The 21,859-nt window shown below is 36.1% G+C and overlaps 1 protein-coding gene and 1 long non-coding RNA gene across 2 annotated transcripts in view; one reads left to right on the top strand and one right to left on the bottom strand.

Moving 5' to 3' along the window:
* The window catches only part of LOC309855567, a 1,258,688-nt gene that overhangs the window by 521,843 nt on the left and 714,986 nt on the right, over positions 1-21,859 (bottom strand). The window lies entirely within an intron of this gene.
* The window catches only part of DIAPH2 (diaphanous related formin 2), a 919,476-nt gene that overhangs the window by 550,855 nt on the left and 346,762 nt on the right, over positions 1-21,859 (top strand). The gene's annotated exons all lie outside the window — the stretch shown is intronic.

The following is a 21,859-nucleotide window of genomic DNA, read 5'->3' as shown; positions in this document are numbered from 1 at the left end:
TATTCAGAACATTTATCCCAAAGCAACAGAATACACATTCTTCTCTAATGCACATGGAACATTCTCCAGAATAGATCATATCCTCGGTCCTAAATCAGGACTCAACTGGTATCAAAAGATTGGGATCATTTCCTGCATATTTTCAGACCACAATGCTCTAAAGCTAGAACTCAACCACAAAAGGAAGTTTGAAAAGAACCAAAATACATGGAGACTAAACAGCATCCTTCTAAAGAATGAATGGGTCAACCGGGAAATTAAAGAAGAATTGAAAAAAATCATGGAAACAAATGATAATGAAAATACAACGGTTCAAAATCTGTGGGACACAACAAAGGCAGTCCTGAGAGGAAAATATATATCGGTACAAGCCTTTCTCAATAAACAAGAAAGGTCTCAGGTACACAATCTAACCCTACACCTAAAGGAGCTGGAAAAAGAACAAGAAAGAAACCCTAAGCCTAGCAGGAGAAGAGAAATCATAAAGATCAGAGCAGAAATCAATGAAATAGAAACCAAAAAAACAATAGAACAAATCAACGAAAGTAGGAGCTGGTTCTTTGAAAGAATTAATAAAATTTATAAACCCCTGGCCCGACTTATCAAAAAGAAAAGAGAAAGGACCCAAATAAATAAAATCATGAATGAAAGAGGAGAGATCACAACTAACACCAAAGAAATACAAACAATTATCAGAACATACTATGAGCAACTCTACGGCAATAAATTTGACAATCTGGAAGAAATGGATGCATTCCTAGAAACATATAAACTACCACAACTGAACCAGGAAGAAATAGAAAGCCTGAACAGACCCATAACCAGTAAGGAGATTGAAACAGTCATTAAAAATCTCCAAACAAACAAAAGCCCAGGGCCAGACGGCTTCCCGGGGGAATTCTACCAAACATTTAAAGAAGAACTAATTCCTATTCTCCTGAAACTGTTCCAAAAAATAGAAATGGAAGGAAAACTTCCAAACTCATTTTATGAGGCCAGCATCACCTTGATCCCAAAACCAGGCAAGGATCCCACCAAAAAAGAGAGCTATAGACCGATATCCTTGATGAACACAGATGCGAAAATACTCAACAAAATACTAGCCAATAGGATTCAACAGTACATTAAAAAGATTATTCACCACGACCAAGTGGGATTTATTCCAGGGCTGCAAGGTTGGTTCAACATCCGCAAATCAGTCAATGTGATACAACACATCAATAAAAGGAAGAACAAGAACCATATGATACTCTCAATAGATGCTGAAAAAGCATTTGACAAAGTACAGCATCCCTTCCTGATCAAAACTCTTCAAAGTGTAGGGATAGAGGGCACATACCTCAATATCATCAAAGCCATCTATGAAAAACCCACTGCAAATATCATTCTCAATGGAGAAAAACTGAAAGCTTTTCCGCTAAGGTCAGGAACACGGCAGGGATGTCCATTATCACCACTGCTATTCAACATAGTACTAGAGGTCCTAGCCTCAGCAATCAGACAACAAAAGGAAATTAAAGGCATCCAAATCGGCAAAGAGGAAGTCAAATTATCACTCTTCGCAGATGATATGATACTATATGTGGAAAACCCAAAAGACTCCACTCCAAAACTGCTAGAACTTATACAGGAATTCAGTAAAGTGTCAGGATATAAAATCAATGCACAGAAATCAGTTGCATTTCTCTACACCGACAGCAAGACAGAAGAAAGGGAAATTAAGGAGTCAATCCCATTTACAATTGCACCCAAAACCATAAGATACCTAGGAATAAACCTAACCAAAGAGACACAGAATCTATACTCAGAAAACTATAAAGTACTCATGAAAGAAATTGAGGAAGACACAAAGAAATGGAAAAATGTTCCATGCTCCTGGATTGGAAGAATAAATATTGTGAAAATGTCTATGTTACCTAAAGCAATCTACACATTTAATGCAATTCCTATCAAAGTACCATCCATCTTTTTCAAAGAAATGGAACAAATAATTCTAAAATTTATATGGAACCAGAAAAGACCTCGAATAGCTAAAGGGATATTGAAAAAGAAAGCCAACGTTGGTGGCATCACAATCCCGGACTTCAAGCTCTATTACAAAGCTGTCATCATCAAGACAGCATGGTACTGGCACAAAAACAGACCCATAGATCAATGGAACAGAATAGAGAGCCCAGAAATAGACCCTCAAATCTATGGTCAACTAATTTTCGACAAAGCAGGAAAAAATGTCCAATGGAAAAAAGACAGCCTCTTCACTAAATGGTGCTGGGAAAATTGGACAGCCACATGCAGAAAAATGAAACTGGACCATTTCCTTACACCACACACAAAAATAGACTCAAAATGGATGAAGGACCTCAGTGTGCGAAAGGAATCCATCAAAATCCTTGAGGAGAACACAGGCAGCAACCTCTTCGACCTCAGCCGCAGCAACATCTTCCTAGGAACAACGCAAAAGGCAAGGGAAGCAAGGGAAAAAATGAACTATTGGGATTTCATCAAGATCAAAAGCTTTTGCACAGCAAAGGAAACAGTTAACAAAATCAAAAGACAACTGACAGAATGGGAGAAGATATTTGCAAACGACATATCAGATAAAGGACTAGTGTCCAGAATCTATAAAGAACTTAGCAAACTCAACACCCAAAGAACAAATAATCCAATCAAGAAATGGGCAGAGGACATGAACAGACATTTCTGCAAAGAAGACATCCAGATGGCCAACAGACACATGAAAAAGTGCTCCATATCACTCGGCATCAGGGAAATACAAATCAAAACCACAATGAGATATCACCTCACACCAGTCAGAATGGCAAAAATCAAGTCAGGAAATGACAGATGCTGGCGAGGATGCGGAGAAAGGGGAACCCTCCTACACTGTTGGTGGGAATGCAAGCTGGTGCAACCTCTCTGGAAAACAGCATGGAGGTTCCTCAAAATGTTGAAAATAGAACTGCCCTATGACCCAGCAATTGCACTATTGGGTATTTACCCTAAAGATACAAACGTAGTGATCCAAAGGGGCACGTGTACTCGAATGTTTATAGCAGCAATGTCCACAATAGCCAAACTATGGAAAGAACCTAGATGTCCATCAACAGATGAATGGATCAAGAAGATGTGGTATATATACACAATGGAATACTATGCAGCCATCAAAAGAAATGAAATCTTGCCATTTGCGACAACATGGATGGAACTAGAGTGTATCATGCTTAGCGAAATAAGTCAAGTGGAGAAAGACAACTATCATATGATCTCCCTGATATGAGGAAGTGGTGATGCAACATGGGGGCTTAAGTGGGTACGAGAAGAATAAATGAAAGAAGATGGGATTGGGAGGGAGACAAACCATAAGTGACTCTTAATCTCACAAAACAAACTGAGGGTTGCTGGGGGGAGGGGGTTTGGGAGAAGGGGGTGGGATTATGGACATTGGGGAGGGTATGTGTTTTGGTGAGTGCTGTGAAGTGTGTAAACCTGGTGATTCACAGACCTGTACCCCTGGGGATAAAAATATATGTTTATAAAAAATAAAAAATTATATTAAAAAAAAAAATCCTAGAGGAGAACACAGGCAATAACCTCTTTGACATTGGCCATAGCAACTTCTTTCTAGATATGTCTCCTGGGACAAGGGAAACAAAAGCAAAAATGAACTATTGGGACTTCAACAAGATAAAAATGTTCTGCTCAATGAAGAAAGCAATCAACAGAACTAAAAGACAACCTTTGGAATGTAATAGATATTTAAATGGCACATCTGAAAAGTGGTTAGTAATTCAACTCAACACCTGCAAAATGAATAATCCAGTTATGAAATGGGCAGAAGACATGAATAGAGATTTTCCAAAGAAGTCATGCAGACATATGAAAAGTTTCTCAGCATCACTCATCATCAGGTAAATACAAAGGAAAACTATAATGAGATAGCGCCTTGCACCTGTCAGAATGGCTAAATTAACAGAGGAATCAACAGATGTGAGGATGTATAGAAAGGTGAACCTTCTTACACTGTCGGTGGGGGATGTAAACTGGTGCAGCCACTCTGGAAAACAGTATGGAGGTTCTTTAAAAGTTGAAAATAGAACTATGCCATGACCCAGCAGTTGCAGTACTAAGTATTTACTCAAAGGATACAAAAGTACTGATTTGAAGGGGCACATGCACCCCGATGATTATAGCAACATTATCAATAATTGCCAAACAATGGAAAGAGCCCATAAGTCCATCAACTGATGAGTGGGTAAAGAAGTAGTGGTTTATATATAAAATGGAATATCCCTCAGCCATAAATAAGAATGAAATCTTGTTATTTGCAATGATGTGGATGGAGCTAGAGTGTGTTAGCTAAGCAAAATGAGTCAGTCAGAGAAAGACTGATACCATATGATTTCACTCGTAGGTAGAATTTAAGAAATGAAACAGATGAACATAGGGGAAAAAAGGGGAGAGGCAAACCACAAAACAGACTCTTAACTATAGAGAGCAAACTCAGGGTTGCTGGAGGGGAGGTATGCAGGGGGATGGGGCAAATGGGTAATGGGGATTACGGAAGGCAATTGTTTTGTTGAGCACTGGATTTTGTATGTAAGTGATGAATCACTAGAGATTCTATACCTGAAACTAATGTTACACTGTATGTTAACTGGAATTTAAGTGAAATGAAGAAAAAAAAAAAAAAAGAAATGTTGTATACTGTGGGCCTAAAATTAACACAATTATTTTGTGAGTTGATAGAAGAGTCAGGAGCTGTTTTGTCCCCATCCGGCTGCCAAGCACAATTTCCCTATAGAGGTATTTCTAAAACCAACTCAAGTGGTTTTGTTTTGTTTTTTTATGTTGCACTGTTTACAAAGAGTTTCATAACTTACCTGTATCTTTATTACCACCCTATGAGTTCAGCAAGGCAGATGGTATTATTCTTGTTTTACAGTTAACAAAACAGTCTCAAAGAATTGTTTAAATGTGTTGTCAAAAGTCATAGGGAAAGTAAGTGGGATTCAGGTCTTCTGCTTCCAAGACCAGCTTTCTTCTTTTGGTTATTGTGCTGTCCAACATTTATTATACATTCCCTAAAGACTCCTATAAGTGAAACTTTAAAACGGCTTCAAAAGCAAATCCTAAAAATACATGATGAATTTATTTTCTATTTTACTGAGTAAAAACCCATTTAGGTAATACCTATACAGTAGGTCAGAGGTCTAAAGTGACTACTGGGCTCTTTCGGACACATTTTTGAAGCATATTAATGATTTCAGGCTTTTTGAGTAAATTACTCTTGAGCTGGTTCTTGTTGATACTCTCCAGAGGCCCAGGAGAGTTCATTCGCTTATAAAACATATGTGGATTGCACTCAGGAAATACTTCACTAATTTCTTAACATCTGGATGTACTGATTTAATTTTTTTACTATTATGTATTCATGTCTGAAAACTGTGGCCATTTAAAAATACATACAGTAAATAAATGGTATGTACATATTTAAGAATAATTTGCTAAGGCTCTATGACACTTTATAAAAATGTTTAAAGAAAGAAAAGAAAAAGAAAAAACCTTCAAGTTTATAGCACCATGTTAAAATTATCCCAGTGTATCTCTAAAACTTGTGAAAATAGTGTAATTTAAATAACTAAAAGACATTTTTACATTTTGAAAGAATTACCAATTATTTTTATATTATCTACTTTGAAAATATGGAAACCTAATTATTCAAGATGTTTGTGTGATTATCAGTCTATGAACCAAAACAGGTTTTGTCAATCCACATCCCTCCAGAGAGATAATAAAATATCACTCTGCTAAAATCTGATTTTCACCTTAAACTAATCATACCCTTTTCCTCAGACTTTACTCCCTTCTAAACATAACTCTCCATCAAAACAAGAAACAAAATGCAAACATCCTCCAAGAAAGAAAATTATAAAAATATAAAACCAAGAAATAAATGTTTACTTAGTAGAAAATAGGAGGTGAATGTTGATGACTCCACCATTGAAGAGGAGTCCCATCCTACAGTTTGGTCTCAAAGTTCCTTGGCTTTTGATTTCATCAGCGTGGATTTTTCTCCCCATTTCAACTCCCTCATAAGCATACAAATAACAGACTTTTTTTAAAAAACGATTTTATTTTTTTATTTGAGAGAGAGAAAGCACAGAGGGAGAATGAGAGGGAGAAACAGACTCCCCACTGAGCAGAGCGCCTAATGTTGGACTCAATCCCAGGACCCTGATCATGACCTGAGCCAAAGGCAGATGCTTAACTGACTGAGCCACCCAGGCACCACGGTTAATAGACTCTGTCAGCACCTAGAATATGGCTACCTCCAGTATCTAAAGCTTTGAAATGTACTTTTATAACCACAGTCATCCTCACATACCCCTTGCCTCTCAATTCTCAGTATGAGACTCCTAATGTGTCTCTTGGCCTCATTATGACTTTACCTACACTCTCCCTTATCCTTTCCCCTTTCTTAACAACCTATTAGTTCCCCCCTGGCTGCATTTATCTTGTAACCTAATATATTCATTTCAAGCACACAGTGTCTAGCACTGCAAAATCCCCATACTTTTCTAATGATGTTGGGACAGCTTTCTGTTTAACTCCAGTTCCTTTTTTTTTTTCTTCCCACAACAGCAATTCTAAACTGTGTTTTTTGGTTAGATGGTTGTTTGGGGGGTTTGAGGGGGATTTTTAGTTTGTTTGTTTTTGTTTTCGTGTTTTTTTTTTTTTAAGCTCCCAAACCCATCTTCTATATACCCTAAAGATAATATTTCCTCATTATTGACTAAGAATATGGAAACTATCCCTTTCATTTACAGTCACATGTCGCAAGGTATACATTACCCTGCTTTACCAATTTTCTTACTTCCTACTGTGTAGTGTGTTATAGTCTGATGATACTGTCATCAATTTATGCATCCTTGTATGTACTTGTTTTAGGCTCTCTACAAAATTACAAACTCCATGAAGGCAAGGACCATGCTTTGCTCATCTCTCAGGTTTTCGTCCTTTTCTATTGCAATGTTGTGCCATTAGCAGACACTAAACACGTATTAAATTAAGAATATAAATGAACTTCACATACCAGATTTAGCTTATGCTTTCCATACTTTGAAATGTTTAACTAAAACTTACCTTTTCTTATTCCTAAGAGGAAGTAAAGCATATTGAATTTAGTGTAATGACCGACTGAACTACATAACTTCAAATACTAACTTTGCCACTTACTTGGTATATGACCTTGAGGAAATTATCTAATTTCTCTCACCTCAGATTTCTCTTATGTAAATAGAGATAATAACAGGATATATCTCATAGGGTGATGATGAGATTGAAATGAGTATATGTATGTGTATCTGCAACACTGGGATGAGTAACTTGGAAACTTCCTGAAATGTACTGTAGTATAGTTATAAATCCCATGTTAACTACAAATAGGTCAGTTATTTAAGATATATATTGGCCAATTACTGGATCTTCAAAAAAAGTCTGAAAGGAAGCATAAGATATTATGGTAGTGAATTTGATATGGATCTCTCTGTGTTACTTGGAGAAGTGATCATTTGGCCATAAGATTTGTATTGTAAGTTTTGTATTGCTTTATATTGACTGATTTTTCCTTTTCTACTGACTGGCTTAAAGACCTCACTTTGAGTTTCTGTATGCATGTATTGCTGTTACATTTTATTTACCTAATTTGAAGATTTTTAAAATAAATTTTACAAGGGGTACCTTGATTCTAACTGTGGTATTGTGCTGTTTAAAAATATGTTTTTAGTCCTGTTAAATTATTCTGTTGATGTATTTGGCAGAATAAACCTAGAAATAACTTCACAATATGTATAATTCACAATATGCATTTTATCCCCAGAAGAAAAGAAGCAGACATTGTAAAGAGATACAGTTACATTGTGATAGTAGAGGAAACCAGAAATCCAGTGACCTATCTGTGTATACATGGGCAATCACTTTTGGTTTCTCTCTCCATATCCTTATAAGAGATTTGGACTAGGAAATTGCTGATGTTCTTGCTGATGTCCCTCCCAAGAGTGCATTTTTATTAATCTAGGGCATGGGCTGGTTGCCAGAGGTGGTTGGGGAAGAAATGGGGGCAAGAAATGGGGAAAGGTGGTCAAAAGGTACAAACTTTCACCTATAAGATAAATAAGTCCTGGAGATGTACAGTGTGGTGACTATAGTTGCTAATAAAGTAAATTACAAAAGTTCTTATCGCATGCAAAAAATTGTAACTATGTGAAGTAATGAATATTGATTAAATTTATTGTTGTAATCATTTCACAATATATATGTATGTCAAATCAATTGTTATATACCCAAAACTAATGCAGTGTTATGTCAGTTGTAGCACAACCACAGTAACAAAACTAAAACACAGGTCAGCAAACTTTTTTCATAAAGAACTAGATATTAAATATTTTAGGCTTTTTAGACCACACAGAATCCCTGTCACAAGGGATAGTGCAAAAGCAGCTATAGGCAATGTATAAATGACTATGTTCCAATAAAACTTTACTTATAGACACTGAAATTTGAATTTCATGCAACTTTCATGTGTCACAAATTTTTTTTTTCATTTTTTTTCAGCTACTTATAAATGTAAAAATCATTCTTAGCTAAAGGTCTGTACAAAACCAGTGAGCCAGGAGTGCCTCGGTGGCTCAGTTGGGTAAGCATATGACTTCAGCTCAGGTCATGATCTCAGGGTCCTGGGATCAAGCCCATCAGGATTCCGTGCTCTGCAGGGAGTCTGCATGTCCCTCTGCCCCTCCCCCAGCTTGTGCTCTGGCATACTCTCTTTCTCTCTCAAATAAATAAATAAAATCTTAAAAAAAAAAAAAATAGTGAGCTGCATTTGGCCTGAGGGCAGTAGTTTGCCATCCCCTGATCTAGAATACCCAAACAACTTATATGTATATATAGTTGAAAATATATAATATGCAAGGTATTATTTCATAGTATTCATGACCATTTTCACTTTTCTTTCCCTTATTTTATAAATGATTATGAGGCATTTGAAAAATGCCAAGGGCCTTTGACCAAATTGTTTGTGTATATGTATGTTATATATATATTTTTGGCAGAATACTTCAAAGTCTTTGGGCTTTTTATTCATCTTTTATTTGCCTAATGTTTTCCATCCTGTGTAGATGAATGAACATTTTTAATAGCTTTTCTTTTGTGACTTTCAAGACTGGTTGCTAATTAAATTACACAAAAGTGTCTGTAGCCCTTGTGTATTTGATGAGTCTCTTTTTGAAGGGTTGGAGGGACTTTTTAGGAACATATTTGAATACATAAAGAATTCTGAATAACACAGTTCATTTATTTGGGTCTTATGATAAAAGATTTAAAGCAGCAGTTTTGCCTGTAAGGTAGTTTATTCAGAACCAAAACATATCCAGTGATGTTTTGGGGCAGGCATTGCTTCATAGGATCTCTCTATAAACTTAGGAAGATTCATTTCATTCTTTGTTAACTATCAGATCACCCTAAACCCCAATATTCTACTCTGTAAAATGCAAAATGAGTAGGGCTCTGAGGAGCATTGTACCTGCAGGCTGTGCTATCAGGAGGAGAGACATAGGGAGCCAGACAAAGGAAAGGCCACTTCATCTGCATGCCCCCCCACAGAGCCCCCCCCCAATCAGGGAGTCTCCCATGTGGTGGCCAGAGGCCATTGGCGATACTACTCTGATTCAAGGCTCCTGGGGCTACCTGGAGTACAACCCACCCACATGTATTGATCCCGTAGATGACTGGATCACAAAAAGAGTTGACATGTATCTAGTTAGTTTTATAATATGCTACTTTTATGATAAGAGCTTTGTATATATTACTTTATGTATCCTCATGACAACCTAATGGGGTTAGATTTGTTTTACCCATTTCACAGATCAGGAAACTAAGGTTCACAAAGGTTAAGTGGTTTGCACAGAAACACACAATAAGTGGCGGAGAAAGAATTCCAGGTAGGTATGTCTGACTTAAAAGGTCATGTCTTTTTTTGCCTTAACATAGCACACCACTGGATTATTAAAATATTTAAGGCCTTGTGGTAGCAAAGTCAGGTTTTGTTTTTAAAGGACAAATGTAGCATAGTGTGGAACCAAATTTTATGATGCCATTATTGACTAACTTAGATGTGCGTTTTTAGGAGGACAGTTTAGTAGGACTATTTTTCAAATTCCAGATTAGATTCAAGTGACATTTAGTCAGACCTTCTATGTGCTAGGCAGTCTGCTAGGAGTGTTTTATCACATTATCTAAATTAATGTTAATTTTGGTTGAATGTAATTTTTTTTAAATATTGAAACATATTTTGTAATGTTTGTCCAGTTTGAGGTACTAGAAAAACTGTTTTGGGAAGAACATATGCGATGTCCAAGGCTAGATATATTTTCTCAGTATTACCAACATGACATCTGGTCATGTGTCATGGTTAGGATTTCTTGTGATCACCTCTATAAAAATACTATTCTGCAACTTGTAAGCATCCAACCATATTTGATACTGAAATAGTAAGTGCTTTTGAATTTGGTGGGAAATTATGATAGACCAACATAGTGAATATTAATTTCTAATTTTCCAGGTTAAATGTAATGACCATTTGGGTAAATTTCTTATTTGAGTTTTCTTATCTATCACTGACTCCAAAGACAATAAACAAATCATGTACAAGTTGGCAAAATGACTTGGGCAAAAAGACCCTAACTGTTATTTTAGAATACTAAAGGCTAGAAAATGCAGTTGCAAATGTAACTTGCTAGCTCACCAGAGGGATGATAATGGACCTTTTGAAATGGATAAAAACCTAGATTCATTTAAGAAATATATATAGATATAATGTAGAGCTGCTAGATGGACTTCATCACATACAAGGCAGCAATAGAATTACTGACTTGGGAACTAAATCAGATGTGTACAGCATGCCTGTCCACTCTCTACACTCAGGAGTGGTGATTATATTGTTTCACTCTGATTAAAATTCAGGTAAGGATTATTGTTGGCCTTAAAAGAACAGTTCACTAATAAAATCTCAGCAACTAATTTCAATGACCATTCAGAGAAAAATGATCAATGGTGAAAGCTAGAAATGTATGTACCCTAAAATAAGATTGTGGAGTACAACCAGGAAGAAGACATGCTTACTGTGAATATCCCAAGTAGAGCCAATGGGAGAGAAGGACCAGAGAAGGATAAAGCCTACATTGTGCTGTATTGGCTAAACCACCTTTAACCCTTCCTCTTGTACCACTGTTAATGTGCCAATTATGTGCACTATTAAGGGAAAACAATTGAGTCTTTCACATTTCTCCTCTTCTGTTGGAGAAATTCTGGCAGATACTTTTATGGCTATGTGCTTTGAAGGCCTGGAGCTCTTTGAAATACTTTACTCCCCCCACCTCCAAATACAATTAGCTGAGTGGTTGTTATTGGCAACATTTGTTTCAAGAGAAGTATAACAGCAAGACATTTGCGGGGGAGGGGGGGGAGTCTTAATATGAATAAACATGGTACGTGTGCAAGTTTGGAATAACTCACACAAAAATAGAGTAAAGAGAGAAAATAGGAATAAATAACAACTGTAGCCCAGAGGAAAATGACCTTAACCAACATTTAGAAATATTTGTACTTGGAATAAGTCAGGGATACGGGAATTATTACCTAGATTTATAAAGCCAGCAAACTAAATGTAGACTAAACTATATTGTAGCAATGTAATGAAAAAAATGTAACTGTTCTAAAGTGGGCTCTGTATGCAAATGCCTTTCTATTATACACATCCAGCTCAGACCCCTCTTCTGTACTTGGAACCCATATATCCAACCTCGTAATTATAATCTCAATTTCGATGGTTTATGCAATTGAAGCTAAGTAGATCTCAAGCTGAACCCTTGATCTTTCCCCCACAAATCTCTAAATGTCTCCATTTCTGTTATTCATTCCAGAAACCTGGAAATCATTCTTAGTAATTCCTTCTTCCTTACCTCTCACATTTCATCCACCCTAAGACCAGTCGGCACTACCTCTAAAATATGTACTGCAGTCATCTTTCATCACCCTGATCCAGGCCACCATCATCTTCTGTCTAGACCATAATAATTGTTTCCTAGCTTGTATCCCCTTTTCCATTATTGACCCCCTCCCTCCATTTTCCACATAGCTGCCAGAGTTTGTTTGTTTGTTTGTTTGTTTAATGTAAATGTCATCAACTTCTCCTGCTCACAGCCTTTCAGTGCTTTCCCACAACTCTAGAAGACACCACCTCCCTCTAGATTCCCATGTACTCCTTTAATCCATTGTTTGGTTATTAAGCAAAAATATTTAAGGTGAAGAAATTTGAGATGATAAAACCCTGCTATATTTATGGACTGATTCAATGGTGAGGAATATAGAAAATTAATACAATTATATCCTATAATAGCCTTTGTTTGCATTGCAGTCTCTTATCTGTGGGCATATAGTAATCTTGTTAGTATCCATAGTCAGTAAATGAATACAGAAAATGTAACCATGAATTTACTATACTCTTCCAAGCATCTTTTATCTGACTGGTAACCCTACTACCAAGCAAAACTGCTAATCCAGGCAGCACTATTGGGAAGTGGATTCTAATGAGTCCAGCATTATGACTTCAGCACTGATACTGATTTCATGACCACCTGCATTCAGTTTGACTGAAAGTTGATGGCTTTGTGTCTGTACACACTTGTGGACTTGATGCATTAGACTTGTTCTGGGAAAACCCAGTGAATTGCAAGAATATCTGTATCAAGTCATATAGTCCCATTAATTTCCCTATGAGTTCATGAACACGGTTCATGGAAATCTGGCCACAATCACAAGAAGTACAGTCAAGGGGCGCCTGGGTGGCTCAGTGAGTTAAAGCCTCTGCCTTCGGCTCAGGTCATGATCCCAGTGTCCTGGGATCGAGTCCTGCATCGGGCTCTCTGCTCAGCGGGGAACCTGCTTCCTCCTCTCTCTGCCTGCCTCTCTGCCTACTTTTGGTCTCTGTCTGTCAAATAAGTAAATGAAATCTTTAAAAAAAAAAAAGTACAGTCAAAAAGGCTAACATTCTTTTAATATAGCATTATAACTTTATGACAGTGCTATCTGTGTATTTTTAATTCTTTTCAAATAGCATGTGGAAGAGGGTATTCAGATGGCTTATCAACCCTTATAATCTTTTCATACCTTATTAAGAATAAAATATACTAGTAGAAAGGGCATTGTTAATACAAGCGCCATTAAATGGTTGCTTAGATAAAATCATTTGTGAATACTTACGCAAGAAGAAGGTAGTTGTCTTGATGTGAAGTGAACAGTGCTCATTTCTCACACCCAATTTATCAGAATTTGGTGATATTGAATGTAGATGTTTCCTACAAGTATTTGTCCTTGTGACTTTTTAAGTAACATTAATTATTATAGCTCAAAAGTAAATACACATATAAACTTCTCAAAATTCCAAATTTTACAATCTTATCATTTCAGATTTCTTAACTTAAGATTTTGTGCTTTCTTGTCTTAGGCAACAAGTCTACATTCTCCATAGCCCTTATTTTTCTGTAATTCTACTGATTTATTTTTAAGACCTCCTGTTGTAATATTAAGTAGCCTCTTGTGACATGGTTCCCTTTTACCATCACTGTTCTAATTCCAAGGTGAAAAAAGAATGTATTACATAGATCTAACAAGTGAAGACATTAGTACAGGATTGTAATAAAAGATTTGTCAGCATTTGAAGGTTCTGGCAAGCTTTTCTATTGAGGGGAATACCATTCTGGCCATTTACATAAAATCCCTAGGGAGGATAATTCAGTATAGCCCAAACTCAACTCAATAAAGGCTTGACTTGACCCATTAAAATCATTCCAGTTTGAGGCACAGGTGGGTGAAGGATCTTTTATTGCAAGGAAAACAACCAAGCTTAGGGAAAAAATTCTTCCTGATGAGAACAAAGTATTCCAACAAGGTTATGTCCAGCATGGCTTAATAGAAGCTTCAGCTTGCGTGTGTGTTTCCCAATCCTGGCCTTGAGCTAAGACTGTCAGCAAGAGTAGAAGATTTCAGTTTGTTTTTTAGCCTTTGATTTAAAAATTTGCACATGCTATTTGCTGCAGGCAGAATAACAGTTGCAGAAAGACAGCAGGTAAAAGAACTGCGATTCTTCACAGGTAGCTTGACTGTCCACTGCTTGTGGTTTGGTGGTCAGGGTACAGAACTTTTATTGCAAATCAATATTCAGAGGGCTTGAGACTTCCCCTTCATCCTTCTTTACCCCAGTTATCCTCTAAGCATACCTTCCATAGTTAATAGTAAGGTAGTACGGTGTGTAGTTCTTTTGTTCTTTTAGTTTAAAGGCTCCATCTTTTTAGTTTAAAAAAATGCATTCAGGCCGAGGACTTGTATAAATGTATAAGCCCAGACACTGAACCATGCTTAGTGAGATTTTCAGAGTTAAACACTGATATTATGTTTCTAAAGCAGTTTTCATGTTTTCTTGTAGAAATCCCACTGTTCTCAGCATCCATTCAGGCCATATTATGAATTCAGTTTGGAGAAACCGTACCTAATCTCCAGGGGCACACATTAGAGGGGGCAAGTGATGGTCTTTGTGAATGCATATTGGGGACATATATTTTTAAATTTTATTTAATATGGATTCTAGTTAAATTGTATTTTCTGTTAAGGTGGCTTTGTAACAGTTATTTTTTTTTCTCCTAAGAATGAGTCATTTTCTGGGGCGCCTGGGTGGCTCAGTGGGTTGGGCCTCTGCCTTCGGCTCAGGTCATGATCCCGGCGTCCTGGGATCGAGTCCCGCATTGGGCTCTCTGCTCAGCAGGGAGACTGCTTCCCTTCCTCTCTCTCTCTGCCCGCCTCTCTGCCTACTTGTGATCTCTGTCTGTCAAATAAATAAATAAAAATCTTTAAAAAAAAAAAAAAGAATGAGTCATTTTCTAATTGATTTTTGTATTATAGGAATTTTTTATTGGGGTGCCATTTACTAGTTATTTTCTTTAAAAGCCTAAGAAGCCCACAGTAATGAACTTTTGCTGTAGTTATTATATACACACATTTGCTTCATTTCCATATAAAAATCCATGTAAATATCATTTTCATATAAAGTGAAACTATTATAAATGTACTTAAGGAAGACTACAACTGTGCCTATTGTTCAGGCTGCTTGTAATGTCTTTTTCTTTTTTACATATGCTTTCTGGATGAGTCACTTTAATGTTGTGCTACTCAGCCAATAATAATTCTTCAACTAAATATATTCAGTTAAGGAAAATTATGGTACTTATAATCATGTTGGGGCCTATTCACATATAGACTTGCAAGAGTACACTTTTACTTGGCCTTTCTTAGAGCAAAGATGTAAAAGTGCTCACTCTGTCAGTGGGTAAAATTAATAGAAGCATTTAATTCAAAGATAAAAATCCTCAAGTTCCTAGAAAAGCTTTTATATTTACACATGCTCTAGAGAATGTCAGCAGAGTACTGTGATTTCTTTCTCTTAAATGTGTATCAGTTCTCTTATATAATATGTAATTGAAGGGTCTTTACATTTAAAATCTTCCTTAAAATATTGGTTTTATACTTTACTTTTATTAAAACTATGAATTAGAACAGATCTATCATTTAAAATGTTTTGAGTAAAGATCAAGACACTCTCAAATATTTGCTTGAAGCCAGGAAAAAAGTCCATGTATATTTTTCAACTGAAGTAAGTAGATAAATAAGATTTGCTGGGAAAGTTTCTCCCTACATATAACTCAAGAGAGTATACTGAGCTTAAAAGGTTATTTATGGAGTACAAGGAAGGAAGCTATAATAAAGAACTTGATAGATATAATTTAAATTTTTAATGTTATAATTCAGATTCAGTAATTCAATAGCAAAAATAATTCAATAATAAAAGTAATTCAGATGTAAAAAATGAAATGAGAGAAAAAAATTGAAGTGCCACCAGACTGACTAATCAGTCATTGAAAATGCCTGTAGTGGAAATTTACTTAGATAGAAAATGTTTGCACTGTCATTAAAGAAAGATCCCCTAATTTATATTAGTGAACTAAATAATGGCAGGCACAAAAATATACCCTGAGTCTGAGATGATGCAGGAGACAAACTTTTCTAACCCACTCTGGCATTTTATTGTTCTTGGAACTGTAAGTACTCTACATTTCCCACCACATCCAGTAAAAATATTTCAGACTCTCTCTTGCCTTTCTCCCCCTCAACTCCCTACACACATTCTCTCTCCTTCCGTCCTTCTCTTTCTCTCTTTCTCAATATTAAAAGTCATGGAGGCTAGGACCTAATTATTTTTTAAAGGTTTTATTTATTTGACAGAGAGAGAGCACAAGCAGGGGAAACAGCAGGCAGAGGGAGAAGCAGTCTTCCTGCTGAAGGGGAGCCCAATGTGGGGCTCCATCCCAGGACTCTGGGATCATGACCTGGGCTGAAGACAGACACTTAACTGACTGAGCCACCCAGGCATCCCAGCTAGGGACCTAATTAAATAATTAAACAATCAACACTGACTCCCAACTTTTAGGGCTGAAGCAAATGTACTTCAGGCAGGTAAACACATGTTAATTCTAATGCTCAAAATAAACCTAAATAAAACAAAAACAAAACCCTGTTATCTTTTATGCAAGAAAAATGCTAGAAAGCCAAAATAACTAACTTGTAAATGTTGCAGAGGAATACAGACTACTGCACAGGTTTTAATTTCCAGAAATATATATATATTTTTAATTTGGAACTTGCTAATATCTCTAACAAATTGGGTGTTCATTAGTATAATTGTCACTGGTTTCCAGACCTAAAATTCCATGTACCCTGTAAAACCTACAAACAGGAAACAGTCTGTATTTAGTCCTTTTGATTAGAAAGGAGGTTAATATTGTATTAAATTAGATATTTAAAAACATTTTATACTTAATAAATTTAATAAATATTTAATAAAAATATTTATTTTATTATATTTATTAAGATATTTAATAAAATATATTAAATATATTGAATTATATTAAATCAGACCATAGTGTGGTAGCAACTACGAAATAACTGCTTTTTTTTATTATTGCTATTCAGATTACATCTAAACTGTTGTTTAATTCTTGGTGGCACATGCATAGTAGGAATTTTAATTCCTGCAGTAAGGTAGGGAAAAGAGAGAAGAATAGTGAAATATGAAATGAATATTTATAGATTACCTATATGTACCAAGTATAAAGATAGAAGCTTTATATTCAGCAAATCATTTTACTTTAATAACCAGCTTTAGGGAAGGTATTATTATCTTCATTTTGCAAATCAGGAAATGAAAACCCAGAGAGAATAAGAGACTGGCTCAAGGTAACCCAACTAGTATTTGATATGGCAAAAATTAAAACCTAAGTGGATCTGACTCCTAAAATCATGCCTGTCCCCTAATTTAAGTGACATGGTATGTACCAATGGGCACAGATTTAACTTAAGTTTCTAACCTTCTAGGTCCTAGAGACATTGCTTTACATTTATAATTTCCTGAGAAGATATCACTGGGCTCATATCATAGCCTTGTTTGAGCTTAGTACATACCTCATACAGTTTTTGTATGGATTAGATGAGTTAATACATAAAACTAGTTAAAATAAAGTGTACACATAGGAGCACTTGGGTGGCTCAGTGGGTTAAATCCTCTGCCTTCAGTTCAGGTCATGATCCCAGGGTACTGGGATCGAGCACGGAATCAGGCTCTCCACTCAGTAAGGAGCCTGCTTCCCACTCTCTTTCTGCCTGCCTCTCTGCCTACTTGTGATCTCTGTCAAATAAATAAATAAAATCTTTAAAAAGAAAAGTCTACACATAGTAAGTACTCACTGAATTTTAGTTATTACTTTAGAGTTCAAATAATAACTAACCCCTATACCTTAGGAAGACTAGTTGTAGGAACTTGGGTTTTTGTAGCCTGGGCAAATTAAAAAGATGTAAGTGACCAGGTCAGGGTCCTAAGGTCAAGTCCCACACTGGGCTTCTTGCTCAGTAAAGAGTCTGCTTGAGTTTTTCTCTCCCTCTAACTCTCCCTCTGCCCCCTCCCACTCATTCTCTCTCTCTCAAATAAATAAATCTTAAAAGAAGAAGAAGAAGAAGAAGAAGATGGAAGTGACATCTTTCCCCTAAAATAGGGAATAGACTTAATCAGTGTTGTTATGAGGCCACATGAAGACTAATTGTTAAGACTTCAAGTAGGCTGATTTTGATTATAAGTAAACAAATTTATCTAATTATATCAGCTGTCAAAGGAATAAGCCATTTAGGGCATAATGAATCCTCTGTTCTGGATCTAATTTTTTTTTTTCCTGTATCTAATTTATATACCACTGTAGATCCACTGAGCATCTTTTTCCAGGCCACTCCCCACCCCCAAGCCTGGGCCACTTGTCTTGCTCCCCATTTGAAATGGGAAGTTAATGCTCCTGAAACAGGAGTTGGCCCTGATGGAGACAACCTGGGACTCTAAGAAACCACCTGTAATTTTTGTAAAGCTATGGCCAGTTCAGTAACTTACTCCCTTACATTCACTTTCTTCCCCTTTCCTTCATGCCCATTTCCCTCTGATTATACCCCACTTTCACCCCTAATAAGGCAAGATTTGTCTTAGGTTCTATTTTCTAGGAATGTAGACCATGACACTGTATAACATAAGTTCTTAAAATTTGAGAGGCTTGTTCAAATCTCAAGTTCACTTGTAAGTCTAAGATACTGTAATTCCATCAATTAAAGGATATACATTTTAAATAATTGTGTTGTTCATTTAATGTAACTATGAAATTGCATCTGATCTAGAATCCTTGGATTATTACATCTCTGATATTTTATTTTCTTTTGTTTAGGCATAAATTACTAATTTATTAGAGGGGAAGACAAAGGAGCCTAGCAAAGGTGTCCTTTCCTTCCCTTCCTTATCCCAGTTCCTTACTTTCCTGTTTGTCTTAAGCATCTCCTACAACCCTGCACCTTTACATATTATTAGACATATTTCAACTTCCTGGTTATTTTCCATTCTCACTAGTAATTGATATGGTAACTTCCAATCATCATTGTATCTATCTTCTGTATGCACATTCATTTGCAGAAGTAGGCATAAATTTGACATATGAATGAAATCATATGGTATTTGTCTTTCTCTGAATGACTTATTTCGCTTAGCATAATACTCCCTAGCTCCATTCAGGTCAATGCAAATGGCAGGATTTTATTCTTTTTATGCCTGAGTAATAGTGTGTGTGTGTGTGTGTCTTTTTTCTTCTCAAATCTAGGGTTAGGGTGTTATAGTTATGGCCAGGGCTAGGGTTAGAGCCAGAAAACAAAACAAATAAGCAAAGAGAAAGAAAAGAAAGAAACAAAGCCAGAAATAAGACACTTAACTATAGGGAGCAATCTGATGGGTTAAATAGGTGATGGGGATTAGGGGGTGCACTTGTGGTGAGAAGCACTATGTGTTTTATCAGAGTGTGGAATGACTATATTGTACACCTGAAAATAATACTACACTGTATGTTAGCTAACTGGAATTTAGATACAAACAAATTTTAAAAAGAAACTGAAAAAAGTGGGCATAAATTTAAATGGGAACCAAAACTTTTTGAAATATGCATATTCACCCAACATTTGTTGAGTTTTATTTATTTATTTATTTATGACAAATGCAGAGGGATAAGCAAAGTATTAGATATAGATAATTCTGATATGTAGGTTGAGGTTTTATAATGGAGGCTCTGTGTTTATGTGCACAAAACAAAAATTATCAAAGTGGAAGGTGATCTGTGGAAGATCACTTGAACAAACAAAAGTGCCTATATATGTTAGAGAATTTGGACTCAAATTCTGGAGGGACTTTTAGAGGACTTAGGATTTGACACGTGAAATTGAGGAGGAAAGATGTCTAGCAAATAGTGCTTTATTCAGAATTCAACTTGATTAAAAATATTGTCTCTTGTTATTTGAGATATCTAGACTTTTGTGTGCATAGTACTTGCTTAGGCTATTTCTGTATTGAACAATCAGAAGATGAAATTACCATTTCTTCTAATGGGAGTATTACTAATGTGACCTAAACCTGGCCTTTGGACACATTTTGTTTATTACGGAATGTTATGAGTTTATTACTTTTATGTAACCTACATGACATAACAAGTTATGAATTTCATACCTTCAAAATTTTTCAGTCAAGCACAAGAGGAGAACATACCTTTTGAGTAATTTTTGAGACTCAGCTGGAAAAATGCAAGTGAAAAAAAACTGTTTGAAAGCAAGAGGAGGGTGCCTGGGTAGCTCAGTGGGTTAAAGCCTCTGCCTTCGGATCAGGTCCTGGGATCAAGCCCCGCATTGGGCTTTCTGCTCATCAGGGAACCTGCTTCCCTTCCTCTCTCTCTGCCTGCCTCTCTGCCTATTTGTGATCTCTGTCAAATAAATGAATAAAATCTATAATGAACTCCTGAAACTCAACACACACGAAACAGGCAAACATATCAAAAAATGGGCAGAAGATATGAACAGACACTTCTCCAATCAAGACATACAAATGACTATCAGACACATGGACAAATGGATAAGGAAGATGTGGTCCATATACACTATGGAGTATTATGCCTTCATCAGAAAGGATGAATACCCAACTTTCGTAGCAACATGGATGGGACTGGAAGAGATTATGCTGAGTGAAATAAGTCAAGCAGAGAGAGTCAATTATCATATGGTTTCACTTATTTGTGGAGCATAACAAATATCATGGAGGACAAGGGGTGTTAGGAGAAGGGAGTTGGGGTAAATTGGAAGGGGAGGTGAATCATGAGAGACTATGGACTCTGAAAAACAATCTGAGAGATTTGAAGTGGCGGGAGGGTGGGAGGTTGGGGTACCAGGTGGTGGGTATTATAGAGGGCACGGATTGCATGGAGCACTGGGTGTGGTGAAAAAAATAATGAATACTGTTTTTCTGAAAATAGATAAATCAATTTAATAATTAATAAGTAAATAAATAAAATATTTTAAAAAAATAAAGAAAAAGAGGAAATAATTTCCTGCACAGTGAACTCATCCTTTAAATAAAGCAAGCAATGACTGTCAAGCCATTAGTAAATTTTTGGCAGACTTCTCTTATAAAGAATCATTTTGAAGCTTGTCAGAGCTCAACAAGTGGAACTTAATTGGAAAGTGTTATTTGAATTGACAGATTAATAGAAAAAAAATTGTCTTTAGTGTTGGTGTTTGATTTTTAGTCTCTGAACTTCCATGTATATTTAAGGCAATTTCTCCTTATAAAGTTATAAAGGTGTGGGTGTCAATGTGATGAATTTGTATCAGAAGAGTCTGGCTAAAATTTGCCAGGAGGTTGATTTTGTCAGCTCTTAAATTTTTCATTGCAATTCTGATAGGCCTCTGAATGAGAACAAAATTTACTTAAAAAAAAAAAAAAAAAAAAAAGAATTGTAATAGTACTCTCTGTTTCACAGTCCTTTAATGAAAAGAACAGTGTGTCAGAGCCTGGATTTAAAAACCAGTGTCACAGTCTAACCTACTAAATTCTAATACGCACCTTGTCTTTTCAACTAGAATCTGCCAAATGCATTGATACTGATGGAATTGCCTTCATTTGTAGTTGGCAGTCATTCATTCATAGAGTATCTATAAAATAGTTTAAAAAGTACCGCTGCTAAGAGAGAGCATCATAAGAAAACTGGTAAATGTGCATGTTTTTAGGAGCAGTTTGAATACAGTTCTTAAAATTATTGGTTGTCAATGCAGAGAGAAAAAAGTACAGATAATGTTA

Source organism: Mustela nivalis (assembly GCF_964662115.1).
Source record: "Mustela nivalis genome assembly, chromosome: X".
NCBI lineage: Eukaryota > Metazoa > Chordata > Mammalia > Carnivora > Mustelidae > Mustela > Mustela nivalis.
This window is presented reverse-complemented; position numbering and strand designations above follow the sequence as displayed.